This window comes from Rana temporaria, chromosome 1 (genome assembly GCF_905171775.1).
Source record: "Rana temporaria chromosome 1, aRanTem1.1, whole genome shotgun sequence".
NCBI classification, from domain to species: Eukaryota; Metazoa; Chordata; class Amphibia; order Anura; family Ranidae; genus Rana; species Rana temporaria.
Window position 1 is genome coordinate 391,129,829 of NC_053489.1, and position 13,148 is coordinate 391,142,976.

Here is a 13,148-nt window from a genome sequence, read left to right on the forward strand (position 1 = left end):
GAAGATCCAAGCTCTGGATCTACTCATGCGCCTGTCACCACAAGTGCGCCAAAGCTTCAGTTGGTGGTTAAAAACCAAGAACTTGCGGAAAGGAAAATCCTTTCTCCTAGTCACCTGGAAGGTGATGTCTACGGATGCCAGCCTAAGGGGCTGGGGAGCGGTGTTAGAAGAGGCTTCAGCCTAGGCAACCTGGGCCAAGACCGAAAGGAACCTGCCCATCAATATATTGGAGATGCGGGCAGTATACTTAGCCCTCAGAACCTGGACACACAAGTTACAGGGCCACCCGGTGCAGATTCAATCCGACAATGCTACTGCAGTAGCTCACATCAATCACCAGGAAGGTACCCGCAGTGAGGGCGCCCAGAAAGAGGTGAATCGGATTTAATCATGGACAGAAGAACATGTTCCTTGTCTTTCTGCAATCTTCATTCCAGGGGTAGAAAACTGGCAAGCAGACTATATGAGTGCCAGAAACTATTACCAGGAGAGTGGTTTCTCCACCCGATATCTTTCAGGCCATATGCCAGAGATGGGGGACCCCGGATGTAGACCTGCTAGCTTCCAGGTTCAACAAGAAGTTGGACAACTTTGTGTCCAGGATGAGAGATCCTCTGGCCTAAGGATCGAATGCTCTAATAATTCCGTAGAATCAGTTTTCACTGATCTAAGCATTTCCGCCGATTGCTCTCTTACAAAGGTTACTTTGCAGGATCAAGAATGAAAGAATTCCTGTAATCTTAGTGGCCCCAAATTGGCCCAGAAGATCCTGGTACACCGAAATCATAAAGATGGCGGTAGGAAAACCTTGGAAGCTTCCGCTTCGTCACGACCTGCTGTCGCAAGGTCCAGTGTTCCATCCTTCCTTACAAAAGCTAAATTTGACGGTTTGGCTTCTAAAACAAACATTCTGAAGAAACAAGTGATCTCAGGTCCAGTGCTTTCTACACTTATTAACCACTTAAGCCCCAGACCAATATGCTGCCTAAAGACCCAAGGGGTTTTTACAGTTCGGGACTGCGTCGCTTTAACAGACAATTGCGCGGTCGTGCGACGTGGCTCCCAAACAAAATTGGCGTCCTTTTTCCCCCACAAATAGAGCTTTCTTTTGGTGGTATTTGATCACCTCTGCGGTTTTTATTTTTTGCGCTATAAACAAAAATAGAGTGACAATTTTGAAAAAAATTCAATATTTTTTACTTTTTGCTATAATAAATATCCCCCCAAAACATATATAAATTTTTTTTTTCCTCAGTTTAGGCCCATACGTATTCTTCTACCTATTTTTGGTAAAAAAAATCGCAATAATCGTTTATCGGTTGGTTTGTGCAAAATTTATAGCGTTTACAAAATAGGGGATAGTTTTATTGCATTTTTATTTTTTTTATTTTTTTTACTACTAATGGCGGCGATCAGCGGTTTTTTTCATGACTGCGACATTATGGCGGACACTTCGGACAATTTTGACACATTTTTGGGACAATTGTCATTTTCACAGCAAAAAATGCATTTAAATTGCATTCTTTATTGTGAAAATGACAGTTGCAGTTTGGGAGTTAAACACAGGGGGCGCTGTAACATTTAGGGTTCAGTGTGTGTGTGTTTACAACAGTAGGGGGGTGTGGCTGTAGGATTGACATCATCGATTGAGTCTCCCTAATAAAAGGGATCACTCGATCGATGCGCCGCCATAGTGAAGCACGGGGAAGCCGTGTTTACACACGGCTCTCCCCGTTCTTCAGCTCCGGGGAGCGATCGCGACAGAGCGGCTATAAACGAATAGCCGCGCCGTCGTCCCGGATCGCTCCCCGAGGCTTGCCGACCGCCGCATGTACCGGGGGGGGGGGGGTCCCGATCGGACCCCCCACCCACGTCAAGCAGAGGACGTATAGGTACGTTGATGTGCCTGTCCAGCGATGGACTGGCCATCGGGAGTACCGGGAGAATCCCGGTGGGCCGATCGGATAATTGGGCCGGCTGTCAATCACTGTCATTTTCATTTACATTGCTTTAAGAGATACCCGGCGTCGGCAGCGCCGTCATCAGCCAATAACCGGCGTCCATCAAGCTGCGCTGGCCTGCCACTTCCCTCCGGCTCCGCCTCCTCCTATGTTTAGAGCGGCCTTGATCACCTCCCAGCGGCGTGACGTATCTCAGGGGTCACACTCACGGCCATATGCGGGAGGGGATGGGAGGAGCCGAGCACGAGGAGAGAGGCCGTTCAAGATACAAGAGGAGGCGGAGCCAGCGCCGCCGAGGAGGAATGACTCGAGTACAGTACGCTTCAGTGCCACCACCACCGCACCATTCCGGCAGCAAGTAAGGTTAACAAGTGCTTAGTTACCTATTGGCTATTAACTAATGCCTTAGTTAGCATCGGATGTATGCAGATTATGATCTGTGACTGTGATGACTGCCATTCTTTTTTTTAATATGCATCATGGGGGGGGGGGGGGAGAGGGGGAGGGAAATGTACTGTCTGCCTCCCACTACTGGACAAGTGGGTGGCAGACAGTTCATTTCCCTCCCCCCCCCCCCCCCCCCCCACCGCCCCGCCATGCTGCATATTAAAAAAATCAGAATGACAGTTACAGTTGTCACATGGGTGTACTTTCAAAGGAAGATTACCAACTTGATCTTTACAGAGATGGTTTAAATGGAGTGGAGCAACCCTGCGATACTATATACTGTTACACTGGGTTCAGCCATGAACGCAGTCTCTGACCATCTCCTGTAGTATGTCTGCAGTCTCTGATCATCTCCTGTAGTATGTCTGCAGTCTCTGATCATCTCCTGTAGTATGTCAGCAGTCTCTGACCATCTCCTGTAGTATGTCCGCAGTCTCTGACCATCTCCTGTAGTATGTCCGCAGTCTCTGACCATCTCCTGTAGTATGTCCGCAGTCTCTGACCATCTCCTGTAGTATGTCCGCAGTCTCTGACCATCTCCTGTAGTATGTCCGCAGTCTCTGATCATCCCCTGTATTATGTCTGCAGTCTCTGACCAGTTCCTGTAGTATGTCTGCAGTCTCTGACCATCTCCTGTAGTATGTCCGCAGTCTCTGACCATCTCCTGTAGTATGTCCGCAGTCTCTGATCATCTCCTGTAGTATGTCCGCAGTCTCTGACCATCTCCTGTAGTATGTCCGCAGTCTCTGACCATCTCCTGTAGTATGTCCGCAGTCTCTGATCATCTCCTGTAGTATGTCTGCAGTCTCTGACCATCTCCTGTAGTATGTCCGCAGTCTCTGATCATCACCTGTATTATGTCTGCAGTCTCTGACCATCTCCTGTAGTATGTCTGCAGTCTCTGATCATCTCCTGTAGTATGTCCGCAGTCTCTGATCATCTCCTGTAGTATGTCCGCAGTCTCTGATCATCTCCTGTAGTATGTCCGCAGTCTCTGACCATCTCCTGTACTATGTCTGCAGTCTCTGATCATCTCCTGTACCGTGTCTAGTTTATAAACTGTTTTTGTGCGTGTTCGCAAAATTAAAGTGGGCCAGTCTGGATGAAGTCCAGGGCCAAATTTTTGTCCCAGTCCATCCCTGTGCCTGTCCGTGCCATTCTGCTGACGTATATTTACATGAGGAGGTCGGCAAGTGGTTAATGCCAAAAAGCCAGCTCCCAGGCTTATTTACTATTGAGTCTGGATGTGATTCTATTGATTCATGGTGTGAATCTAACAGATGGAATCCTCAAAGATATGACATATGTAGGCTTCTTGCCTTTTGCCAGCTAGGAGTGGATATGAAATTAGCCCTTAGTACCATTAAGGGTCAAATATCAGCTCTATCAGTCTTTTTTCAAAGACCGCTGGCATCTCATTCCCTAGTTCGGCCTTTTATTCAGGGGGTACTGTGGATCAATCCGCCAGTCAAATCTCCCTTATGCCCATGGGATCTGAATCTAGTATTATCAGTGTTGCAGAAGCAACCTTTTGAACTTATTCGCCATATTCTGCTGATTCTTTTAGGCTGGGTTCACACTACTACACTACTTTCATCCTACTTTGCTCTGCTACATTGGTCCTACATTTATCCTACATTGGTCCTACATCCATCCTACTTTCATGAACAGGATACTACTTTGGTCCGACTTCAATGATATTCAATGGGCCTGAAGTAGGATCAATGTAGGACCAAAAGTAGTACAGGGAGCATTTTCAAAGTCGGACCGACTTGTGTAGGACGCTACAAGACACTCTCATAGGGAAACATTGAACACAGAGCAAAGTAGGATGAAAGTAGTGTAGTAGTGTGAACCCAGCCTCAAGCAGGAAATTGGCCTTTTTGATTGCTATCTCTTCGGCTAGAAGAGTATCTGAATTAGCAGCGCTTTCTTATAAAAAGCCTTATTTAATTTGTTACCAGGACAAAATTGTTCTAAGGCCTCGTACACACGGCCGAGGAACTCGACGTGCCAAACACATCGAGTTCCTCGGCCAGTTCAGCACTGAAGCCGCCGAGGAGCTCGGCGGGCCGAGAGCTCCCATAGAACAACGAGGAAATAGAGAACATGTTCTCTATTTCCTCGCCGAGCTCCTCGTCGGCTTCTTCGGCCGAAAGTGTACACACGGCCGGGTTTCTCGGCAGAATTCAGCCAGAAACTCGGTCGGAAGCTGAATTCTGCCGAGGAAACTGGTCGTGTGTACGGGGCCTATGACCAAATCCAACCTTTTAATCAAAGGTGGTGTCGACATTTCAATTGAATCAAGATATTATTTTGCCTTCCTTTTTTCCGAATCCGCAGCAGAGGAAAAGTTATTGCATCTAGATGTAGTGAGACCAGTGAAGGCGTATCTGCAGGCAACCGCTCAGATACGTAAAACTGATGTTATGTTTATTTTGCCAGATGGTCCCAAGAAGGGACAAGCTGCATCAAAATCCACCATTGCGCGGTGGATTCGACAAGTAATTATTTAACACAACACATATATTATAAAACAATAATATATATTAAGCAACGCTCCTGAATAAAATTGATTAACTGATATATAACATAAAAAAGTCCAAAGTATTCAGAAAAAGATCCCAAAGATAGTCCGTGATTAAAGCAAAGAAAGTGGATCCTGCAGATCAAAGCCAGTCCTATCCTTCTGTTACTAACACCACCACTCGTGAGATAGGCAGGGGAAAACTCTTACCAGACAACGCTGGAATATGAGCGTTGTATAATCACAGCAATAGGTATCTCAAATACTTGGAATCCAATCCTCTCAAGCCAAAACTTGCATATAAGGGAAAAGACGAACAATGGCACATAGCATAATTCCATTAGATTTTTTAATGTTAAAATACCAAAAGATTGAAAATGCACTTACAATCTTTACATTTAAAACAGGCAATACATCACATTAGTGGCTCATCACGGTCTCAGATCATGGGCTATCAGGACGGCGTCCATCGCTTCCCTCCGTTTGTAAACCCCGACACACTAGCGCACGCCAGTGCTGATTGGTGTGATGACGTCACTTGATTCAAAGTCGCTCTATCCAACCAATACGCGTTTCGTCATTTACTTGACATCATCTGTGGGTGTGGATATACGACTGCACACATCTTATTTATATACTGCTCCTCTTACAGCTGATTGGTCTAATACAAGGCGGATTTGACTTGACACCCACCCTGATAGCTCATCACTAATTAGCCTATAGCCTAGGTAACAGTATAAGCGTTCTCAGCCCCCTATCGGAAACCTGGAAACCCTGCTTTCTACCCATTTAAAGCAGGGCTAATCATATGGAATAATAAAAATAACTTGTTATTAGTACGCACACATTTTGCAATATCATTAAAGTGCTGAGTAAAGGTAAACAGATATAATACAAGCTAAAAACCCTACGTCTATAAAATATATGTGTGTATAAATATGCACACCTATATAATGATTACAAAACAAACCCCTTATACATCATAATCACGAAATCTATATGATGGCTGATAAAATATAGTATACCTACAAAAGACATTATAAAATGTCATTATTAGAAAAAATATATATATATATATTAGGGCTGCGGAAATTAACGATTAATTGTTCGATTAATCGTTAATTTCTTTGATCGACTAAAATTATTTTGATCGACGAACCGCGGAGTGAGCTCCGCGGTCTCGCCGATAGGAAAGGCCGCGGCTTCGGCCTAGCTCCGGAGCCATCTTGGTCCACCCGGCGGCAACCAAGTAGCGGCGCGCTGACATCATCATCACCCGCCCGCCCTGCTTGTATTATGTTCCCGCGCACACGTGTCCATCAGCCTCTCTGCCGACGGGTCTGCCTGATGTAGGTAAGAGAGGACAACAAACCATTCTTTATATTAAAGCATGGGGGCATATGTGTTTATGTAAAGCATGGGGGCAGATGTGTATAAGACTATAAGCATGGGGGCAGATGTGTATAAGCATGGGGGCAGATGTGTATAAGCATGGGGGCAGATGTGTATAAGCATGGGGGCAGATGTGTATAAGCATGGGGGCAGATGTGTATAAGCATGGGGGCAGATGTGTGTATATAAAAGCATGGGGGCAGATGTGTGTGTATAAAAGCATGGGGGCAGATGTGTGTGTATAAAAGCATGGGGGCAGATGTGTGTGTATAAAAGCATGGGGGCAGATGTGTGTATATAAAAGCATGGGGGCAGATGTGTGTATATAAAAGCATGGGGGCAGATGTGTGTATATAAAAGCATGGGGGCCGATGTGTGTATATAAAAGCATGGGGGCAGATGCTGTAATATACACATCTGCCCCCATACTGCAAGAATATACACATCTGCCCCCATGCTGTAATGTACACATGGGGGCAGATGTGTATATTCTTGCAGTATGGGAGGCAGATGTGTATATTACAGCATGGGGGCAGATGTGTATTTTACAGTATGGGGGGCAGATGTGTATATTACAGTATGGGGGGCAGATGTGTATATTACAGTATGGGGGGCAGATGTGTATATTACAGTATGGGGGGCAGATGTGTATATTCTTGCAGTATGGGGGGGATATATGGATATTACAGTATGGGGGGGGAGAGATGTGGATATTACGGTTTGGGGGCAGATGTGGATATTACGGTATGGGGGGGGAAGTCATTGATTGTGGAAACTAACTAGTGTCGAGTGATTGTATATAGTGTATACCACATTTACCACTGACTAATGCAGAGTTGCAATGCAAGGAGATCAGCTAAAAGTAGTTGTATCTGTATGTGCGTTAATTAATCGAAATTAGTCGATTAATCGATTAAAAAAAAAAAAGATTAATCGAACACAAAAATTTTAATCAGTAGCAGCCCTAATATATATATATCTGTAATAAACATTGATAATCGCTAATATAACAGTTTGGGCCAGATTCACATAGATCGGCGCACCTTTATACCGGCGTAGCACATCTCATACGCGCTACGCCGACGTAACTCTGATGCCTCGTACACACGGGCAAACATGTACGATGAAAACGGTCCGCCGGACCGTTTTCAGCGGACATGCCCACCCGGAGATTTCTGTATGGTGGCTGTACACACCATCATACAGAAATCCGCGCGTACACGATACGCGGTGACGAGGCCGCGCCGTCGCCGCGACGATGACGCGGCGACGTGCGCGGCCCTGGAAGTTCAATGCTTCCACGCATGCGTCGAAGTCATTCGACGCATGCGAGGGATGGCGGCCGCTCGGACATGTACGGTAAGTCTGTACAGACGACCGAACATGTCCGACGGACAGGATTCCAGCGAGCATGTTTCTAAGCAAGTTTAGAAACATTTGCCCGCTCGAAAACGGTCTGGCGGGCAAATGTACGCTGGAATCCTGTCCGATCGGCCGTACACACGACCGAACATGTCTGCTGAAACTGGTCCGTGGACCAGTTTCAGCAGACATGTTCGGTCGTGTGTACGGGGCCTTAGAGGTAAGTACAGTATTCACAAAGCACTAGCTCCCAACGTTGCGCCGGCGTAACGTAATTTCGTAGGCGTAAGCCGGCGTAAGTGGAAGTGGGTGTGACCTTATGCAAATGATGATCCGAGCTTGGAGCAGTGTTTTACGCCTGGCGTATCATGAACGGAGCATGCGCAGTGACGTGGATGTATGATCACTCCCATGTGCGCATGCTCACAACTACGCCGGTGCAACTTCCTGGGATACGCCGGCCCACCGGCATACACTGAACGCATAAATACGCCCAGACATGCGCCGTCCGGCACAAAAGTACATCCTGCTTTTTCCCCCCCTGAAGCAAGGTACTTTTGCAGAGCGATGGCGGCTGCTGGAAATACAGGCAAGGAGAGGAGGAAGAAAAACTTTTCCAAGGAGGAGAAGGTTATCATTATTGCAGGGATAGCCAAACATGATAAATACCTTCATGGTGCCCTCAGTTCCCAGACCAGCAAGGCACGGAAGAAGGAGATCCTGGGGGAGCTCAGCCTGCAGTCCAGTGCCGTGGGGAATGCGATCAGGACCCCAGAGGATGTGCAAAAGAAAATAAATGACCTAAGACGTCAGGTCCGTGAGAAGCTGGCCCTTATAAGGAAGCATGCCAGGGGCACGGGAGGAGGACCAGCCTTATCGCTGCGGTTGACACCTGAGGAGGAGATAATTGCTGAATGTTGTTGTGAGCAGGTGGAGGGCATGGAGGGATTTGACTCCGGTGACCAGTCCTTGAGGTCAGGTAAGTGTGTTTTAGCTCCTATACGGTGTGTAGCATGTGAGGGGGTGGAAGGGAATATGTGACAAGTGTGTGGGTCCACTAACATGTGGGAAGGTTTTGTGTCATCCACAGATGTGCTGGAGGGAGATGAGGCCGTCGTTGGCTGCTGGGCGACCCACGCCATCCAGGGATGAGAGTGCCCACACCTCACCTCTTGAGGAAGTAGAGGAGGAGCACGGGAACCTGGAGGAAGTGGTCTACCTCGTTGAGGAGGCTCCCATCATCCCTGGACCCTCCCAACCCTCCTCCCCCATACACTGAACGCATAAATACGCCCAGACATGCGCCGTCCGGCACAAAAGTACATCCTGCTTTTTCCCCCCCTGAAGCAAGGTACTTTTGCAGAGCGATGGCGGCTGCTGGAAATACAGGCAAGGAGAGGAGGAAGAAAAACTTTTCCAAGGAGGAGAAGGCTATCATTATTGCAGGGATAGCCAAACATGATAAATACCTTCATGGTGCCCTCAGTTCCCAGACCAGAAAGGCACGGAAGAAGGAGATCCTGGGGGAGCTCAGCCTGCAGTCCAGTGCCGTGGGGAATGCGATCAGGACCCCAGAGGATGTGCAAAAGAAAATAAATGACCTAAGACGTCAGGTCCGTGAGAAGCTGGCCCTTATAAGGAAGCATGCCAGGGGCACGGGAGGAGGACCAGCCTTATCGCTGCGGTTGACACCTGAGGAGGAGATAATTGTTGAATGTTGTTGTGAGCAGGTGGAGGGCATGGAGGGATTTGACTCCGGTGACCAGTCCTTGAGGTCAGGTAAGTGTGTTTTAGCTCCTATACGGTGTGTAGCATGTGAGGGGGTGGAAGGGAATATGTGACAAGTGTGTGGGTCCACTAACATGTGGGAAGGTTTTGTGTCATCCACAGATGTGCTGGAGGGAGATGAGGCCGTCGTTGGCTGCTGGGCGACCCACGCCATCCAGGGATGAGAGTGCCCACACCTCACCTCTTGAGGAAGTAGAGGAGGAGCACGGGAACCTGGAGGAAGTGGTCTACCTCGTTGAGGAGGCTCCCATCATCCCTGGACCCTCCCAACCCTCCTCCCCCATCATGGGAAGACCCTCACCCTCCTCCCCCATCAGGGAAAGACCCTCACCATCCTCCACCATCAGAGTAAGCCCCTCACCCTCTTCCACCATCAGGGGAAGCTCCTCAAGGGCCTCCCCATATACACGGCCCCAAGCCTCTCCTGCCCCCAGGAAGGCCACCCACAAAACCAGGGGTGTTCCTGAAGCGATACAGGAAAATCTGGCCAGGGATAAGGCCCGCCAGACCCGACATATGGATGCTGTTGCCCGGGACATGCGGCATGTCGCAGACAGCCTGGCATCCGCAGCACAGATTCCCGACAGTCTGCAGGATATCAGTGGGAACTGTGCAGCTGTGGTGACCTGCGTTGCTGAACTGCAGGCCACGACATCACGCCTCATGACAGAGGTGAAGAGCCTGACAGTGGCTGTAAAGGCCAATAGTGCTGCCATCGCGGCGGAGGGGATGCATAGGAGGCGCCACCAGCAGCAAACCACCACCCGCCAGCTGCGGATGCAGGCTGAGACCAACGCGGTGCTCACCTGCATTGCCCTGGCGTTGGAGGGCACGCAGCCAGCACCTGGCAGACCTCCTGATGCCCCCCCCACCTGAGGCTCCCCCCAGGCAACTGAGGGGCCGGGGCACCAGGCATAGCCCACGCCAGAGTAATTGATTGCCTTTTTTGTTTCTTTATTTATGCTCTGGTGAAGAGCCTTTTATTTAATTTATGCTCTGGTGAAGCGCCTTTTTTTTATTTATGCTCTTTATCTATGGACTTCTGAAAATTTTGAATTTCCGAATTTTCGGATTTCCGAATTTCCGAATATTCGTATTTGCGAATTTTTTAATTTCCAAATTTCGGAAATTCGGATTTTCGGAAATTCGGACATGCGAAAATTTTTCGGGTTTTAGAATTTTCGAAATTCCGAAATTTAGATTTTTTTAATTTTCGAATTTTTTCATTTTCGAAATTCGGAATTTTTAAATGTTCGAATTTTTCAATTTTCTAATTTTTCAACTTTCGAATTTTTCAATTTTCAATTTTTCGGATTTTTCAATTTTCGAATTTTTAAATTTTCGAATTTTTCGATTTTCGAATTTTCAAATTTTCGAATATTCGAATTTTCAAATTTTCGAATTTTTAAATTTTCGAAATTTCGATTTTTTTAATTTTTCAATTTTGGAAATTTCGAATTTCGAATTTTCGGATTTCCAAAAATTTTTAATTCTAAAAAGAAAAAATTCGGAAATGAAAAATTCGAAAATACGAAAATTTTTAAAATTTGAGGATGTAGAGGAGGAGCACGGGAACCTGGAGGAAGTGGTCTACCTCGTTGAAGAGGCTCCCATCATCTCTGGACCCTCCCAACCCTCCTCCCCCATCATGGGAAGACCCTCACCCTCCTCCACCATCAGGGAAAGACCCTCACCATCCTCCACCATCAGAGTAAGCCCCTCACCCTCTTCCACCATCAGGGGAAGCTCCTCAAGGGCCTCCCCATATACACGGCCCCAAGCCTCTCCTGCCCCCAGGAAGGCCACCCACAAAACCAGGGGTGTTCCTGAAGCGATACAGGAAAATCTGGCCAGGGATAAGGCCCGCCAGACCCGACATATGGATGCTGTTGCCCGGGACATGCGGCATGTCGCAGACAGCCTGGCATCCGCAGCACAGATTCCCAACAGTCTGCAGGATATCAGTGGGAACTGTGCAGCTGTGGTGACCTGCGTTGCTGAACTGCAGGCCACGACATCACGCCTCATGACAGAGGTGAAGAGCCTGACAGTGGCTGTAAAGGCCAATAGTGCTGCCATCGCGGCGGAGGGGATGCATAGGAGGCGCCACCAGCAGCAAACCACCACCCACCAGCTGCGGATGCAGGCTGAGACCAACGCGGTGCTCACCTGCATTGCCCTGGCGTTGGAGGGCACGCAGCCAGCACCTGGCAGACCTCCTGATGCCCCCCCCACCTGAGGCTCCCCCCAGGCAACTGAGGGGCCGGGGCACCAGGCATAGCCCATGCCAGGGTAATTGATTGCCTTTTTTGTTTCTTTATTTATGCTCTGGTGAAGAGCCTTTTATTTTATTTATGCTCTGGTGAAGCGCCTTTTTTTTATTTATGCTCTTTATCTATGGACTTCTGAAAATTTTGAATTTCCGAAATTTTCGTATTTCCGATTTTCGGATTTTCGGAAATTCGGAAATGCGAAAATTTTTCGGGTTTTAGAATTTTCGAAATTCCGAAATTTAGATTTTTTTAATTGTCGAATTTTTTCATTTTCGAAATTCGGAATTTTTAAATGTTCGAATTTTTCAATTTTCGAATTTTTCAATTTTCGAATTTCGAATTTTTCAATTTTCGAATTTCGAATTTTTCGATTTTCGAATTTTTCGATTTTGGAGATTTCGAATTTCGAATTTTCGGATTTCCAAAAATTCGAAATTCTAAAAAGAAAAAATTCGAAAATGAAAAATTCAAAAATACGAAAATTTTGAAAATTCCAAATTTCGAAAATTCGAAAATTATAAAAAAATTGAAAGTTCGAAATTCTAAAGTTCGAAAATTTTGAATTTCCGAATTTTCGGATTTCCGAATTTCCGAATATTCGTATTTGCGAATTTTTTAATTTCCAAATTTCGGAAATTCGGATTTTCGGAAATTCGGACATGCGAAAATTTTTCGATTTTGGAGATTTCGAATTTCGAATTTTCGGATTTCCAAAAATTCGAAATTCTAAAAAGAAAAAATTCGAAAATTCGAAAATGAAAAATTCAAAAATACGAAAATTTTGAAAATTCCAAATTTCGAAAATCCGAAATTCGGACATGCGAAAATTTTTCGGGTTTTAGAATTTTCGAAATTCCGAAATTTAGATTTTTTTAATTTTCGAATTTTTTCATTTTCGAAATTCGGAATTTTTAAATGTTCGAATTTTTCAATTTTCGAATTTTTCAATTTTCGAATTTTTCAATTTTCGAATTTCGAATTTTTCAATTTTCAATTTTCGAATTTTGAATTTTTAAATTTTTGAATTTTTCAATTTTTGAATTTTTAAATTTTTGGTTTCAAATATTTAAATTTTCGAATTTTGAATTTTTAAATTTCAGAATTTTCGTATTTCCGAATTTCGAAAATTCGAAACTTTAAAATTCTCAATGTTTGAATTTTCGAATTTTTCAAATTTCGAATTTTCGTATTTCCGAATTTTCGTATTTCCGAATTTTTCTAATTTCCAGAATTTCCGAAAAAATAAAAAAAATTTGGCGCTTTCCGATAAATAAACTGAGGTAAAAATGTTCTCAATGTCTTTATATTGAGTATGGAAATTAGATAAAAAAAACACTCCTGCTTACAATTGACAGGGTGATCATTATTAGTGAGACACAAGTCTCTTGGGGCCTCTAC